A 4,642-nucleotide genomic window follows, 5' to 3' on the forward strand; every position below is an offset into this window, starting at 1 on the left:
AAAAGAAAAAAAACCCAGGTCAGGCAAGCTGTAAATTTCAACAGCTGCCCAGTGGAGGGGAAAGGAGGATAAAAAGAAAAAGCCCGTGCCAGTTGAATTATGCCAGCATGGAGGTCTGCCACATGGCTAAGGAGGGAGGACTTAGAAAAAGAGCAAGGAATCCCAATGCACCAGAAAAAGCACATTTAGGTTCTGGCCAGCATGCAAAAGAAAAAAAGAAGTAGAAAAAACAAACAGGAAAAGTTGCCCGTTCCAAAGTCAGAAAGGTACAGGACTGGCTGAACCTACCACTGCTTGACTCAAAGGAGGATACAAAACTCAGTCTGGACCTGAATTCTGATGGTGAGTATTTAAGATGACGTGTTCCTGGTTGCAAGTCATATCTCAGAAAGAGAAAGATGTCATTACTGAGACATTCCCATAACAAGATCCTCCACACAAAGGCCATCTGGCCTGCTAGGGAGCTGTGAGAAGCACCCCTCGGCTCTCATTTCCTGCTGTGAGAGAATGAACCAATTCCTAAAGCTCTGGCCACACAGGAAATTATGTGTGATGAGTCTTCTCCGGTTTGGTGCCTATTATGGGCTGAATGGTAGGAGGATTTCCCCAAGCCTATGTGGCCATCTGAACCTAGGACTCCCAGTCCTAAACCCTATTCTCAATGAACAAAAAGGCCTTCTTTGATAGAAAGTAAAATAAAAATGACTACAGGATGCTTTAAAAAGCAAAACAGCAGCAATAAGAAATATCAGAAATCCTTAGAGATGTTCTTACAGGAGGAAAAATTCCTTACTCTGTCATGTGAGGAACCAAATCTGCTAGAAGGATTGATTTTCTGGAATCTAACAATCTTGATAGGTTTGAGAACACCAGCATGACCAGTTTGAATGCCACTTGACCTGGGTATTGTAATGTACTTACGCATTTTATGCCAACTCCTAGGTTATCTTGGGGTCCACTGTCAGACTTGATAAAAAAAAAAAAAAGAGCCCAGGTTTACTCTCCCTCTGGGGGGCACTGGTTCTGCCTTGCTAAGCCTGTGTTTTTAGACTTACAAGTATAATCTGCACCTAAATAAAGCCCTGTGGGGCTCTGTCTAGTTTCCTAGTACTTGGCTTTGATCCCCAGCACTGCAAAACAAGATGAAGAGAAAACAAAGTCGGTGCTTTGTTTTAACTTTGCTTATGGTTTCTTTGTTTATAATTTCTAGAGATACGGACTTTTAAAAGGGTAACTAAGGCTGGGCATGATGATGGTGTACATCTTTAATCCAAGCTCTTGAAGGTAGAGGAAGGCAGATCTCTGTGAGTTTGAGGCCAGCCTCGTCTACATAGTGAGCTCCAGGCCAACCAAGGCAATATAGACCCCAATTCAGTGGAGGAAAAGGATAATTAGGATAATCCAATATGGCTGGTGTACTTTAATTGATATATTTTTAAAATCTGTGTGCATATGTGTGTTTGTGTGTGTGTATACATGTGCCTGATCACATGTGTAGGAAACCTATGTAGAGCTGGTTCTCTTCTGCCACCTTTCTGTGGATTCTGGGACTTGGGTTATCAGGCTAGGATGACAAATGTCTCCACCCACTAAGCCATCTCTCCAGCCCCCTGGTTTATGTTTTTATATGAAGAAGAGATTACGAATTAGACACACATAGAAAGACTCTCTGTGCAGGAAGATGCCATCTACAGGCAGAGACAGAGGCCACAGAAGGACCAACCTTGTGAACACCTCAGTCTAACTTCTCACCTCCAGAATTGGGGGAAAACAAACACCCGTTCTTTAAGCCACTCAGTTTGCAGCATTTTGTCACAGCAGCCCAAGAGTGGTGGCCGGGAAACTAAGGACAACTGGATAGGTCATTTTGTATCAACATAAACTACCACCACAACTATTCCCTTTGCTTCCCAGCCCTAAGATACCTGAATCTCTAAAAACTTGCCTTCTTCCATTTCAGGATCACCTTATCCCATTGCAGGATCAGACCTCTAATTCCAACACGGGGAGTCTGAGGCAGGAAGAGGGCTATGAGCCAGCCTAGGTCACTACATACTCTGCATGTTCTAGTACAGCCGGAGCTACAGGACGATGTAGCTACACTGCTATGTAGCTCTTCCTGCTATTCTCCTTCCCACCTAAAGAAACAAGGAAGCAGTAGAGGGAGGGCGGTGCTAATGTGAGGGCTGTGTGAGTGCATGGTGGGGCTGCCTTGGGGGTGTCTGTCATATTTTTTCTATTTCTGAGCTAGAATCCTGAAAGGTGGGCATTTCACTCGCTGTCACACGGGCTTGGACACACGAGGAGGCATCCAAAAGAGACACTGAGAACAAAGCTAATGAAGAGCCTGTGGACCAGCTGTGTTGTCTCAGTGGTGGGTGGGCTGCCCACCGAGCATCACTCCAGCTATTCCGCTGTTGCTATGGCAGATCCCACAATGATACCCTTGGGAGCATGCTCAGTGTGGCTGGTGTGGGGTGGGGGTGAGCCCGGAGATTGTCTTCCTGGCAAATGAATCAGTATAATTGAGTGACTGATTCTAGAAGGCTTGTGGGATTTTCAGCAATCATTCTTTTGATGTCTCTCAGCTACACTGAAACTTGCTCGGTCCACGCTGAGTACAACTGGGGAGGATGCCAAAATATCCCACAGTGTGCCTGGATTGCCCGAAGGTTAAAGTCAACTTTGTTGCCTCCGCTGACCTACCTAATCCTTTTGTTAACATTGTCTCAACATCACAGCACCTCCATCCCACAATACTCACAGCTCTGATCCAGAGGTGGGATCATGCTCTTACCTTACAAACACACCGGTACAGGCTCACACCTGTGGGACCCTCTGCACAGGTACTGCTTTTGGTCTAGGCCAGCTCACTCACCTCTCTAGCTGTGTCTTTTTTGAGAAAGGGTCTCACAATGCATCCCAAGCTCACCTTGAACTCAAAACAAGCCTCCCTTATCCTTTCCAGTAGCTGGGGTTATACAACCATGCCCCAGAACTTTTTCCTTCTCCTCCTCTCCTTCTTCTCCTCTCCTCCTCCTCTTTCCCTTTCCTCTTCTTCCTTCTCCTCCTCCCTCCTCCTTCTAGTGTGTGTGTGTGTGTGTGTGTGTGTGTGTGTGTGTGTGTGTGTAGGTCAGAGAACAACATATTCAAGTCAGTTTTCTCCTTCCACCTTGTGGTATCCAGACATTGAACTCAGGCTATCAGGCTTGGTGGCAAATACTTCCCCCTTCCCTATTATTCCCTCCTTCCCCCCATTCCCCACTTAGCCATCTCTCTAGCCCTTTTAAAATTATTGTTTTTTTGCTTGTTTATTTATTTATTTATTAGGGATTTCATTATGTCATTCTGACTAGAACTTGACACTTGACACGTAGATTAGGCTTGCCTTGAAGACACAGTGATCTTTCAGACTCCCAAGTGCTGAGGTTATAAACGGGTGCCACCGTGCCCAGTAAACATATAGCCCAGGGTGACCTCAATCCTGAAATCTTTCTGCCTCATTCTTTTTGGCATTTGTTTATCGATGTGCGTCACTACTGCTAATTCCCTTTATTTTTAAAGATTTGTTAATCAAGATGTGTCTGCTTGAGCCCCCTTCCCCCCCCCGTGTGTGTGTGTGTGTGTGTGTGTGTGTGTGTGTATAGAGAACAGACGAGAGCCTCAGATCCTCAGGAGTTGGAGTTATAGGCAGTTGTGAGCCATCCAGTGTGGGTCCTAGGAACCAAATTCTAGTCCTCTGACAGAGCAGACAGCTTTAATTACCAACCAAGTCATATCACGCCAGCACCGCCCCCAGGTGCATTCACACAAACAAACAAGCAGTGTAAGCTACTGAATTTGAAATCAGCAGGCTATGATGAAACAGTCTCATTTCTCTTTCTTTTTTTAGGAATCCCCAATCCCAGCAGAGTCGTTCAGAAAACTCTATTCAGTTTCCTGTCTTGACTAGGGAACACAATTTCTTTTAAAAAAAAAAAAAAAAAAAAAAAACAAGTTCCCCTTTGGACTAAGAGATCTGCGTCATCTGGAATGCCGTCCCTGCTTCCTGAGAGAGCAGCAGAGAAGCCCTACCGTCCCAAAGAGAGACCAGTGTTTCCAGGGAGCAGCGGGGAAGCAGACACAGTGCCCTTTGCGCTGGTGAGTGTATGTGTGTGGGGGGGATGAGATCACAGCAAAGGCCTACTCTGTTCAGTGACAATAACCTAATCATCATCTGAGGGATATTCCTATAGGCCAGGGAAACAGAAATGGTGTTTTCTCTACCTCAGGATTACGCTAAACGGAGTTCTTTCTACATGCCACTTTATTTTTAACAATCCTATAAGGTTGTTGCCCTGAATATCCTTATTTTGAGATGAGGAAAGTGAGAATCAGAGCCCCAAAGCTGCTGAGCAGAGCCCCACAGCCCCCAGAACTCCCTTGAAAGCCGACGAGAACTCGACGAGAGATGTACCTGCGAATATTTGAATTATGACATTTATTTATTTTTAAACTTTATTTTATGTGTGTAGGTGTTTTACCTGCATGCCTATCTGTGCATCACATGCATGCCTGGTGCCTGCCGAGACTAGAAGAGGGCGCTGGATCTCCTGTGAGCAGCCGCGTGGGTGCTGTATGCTGTACTAAGCACTGAACCTCT

This window comes from Arvicola amphibius, chromosome 7, assembly GCF_903992535.2.
Source record: "Arvicola amphibius chromosome 7, mArvAmp1.2, whole genome shotgun sequence".
Taxonomy (NCBI): Eukaryota; Metazoa; Chordata; class Mammalia; order Rodentia; family Cricetidae; genus Arvicola; species Arvicola amphibius.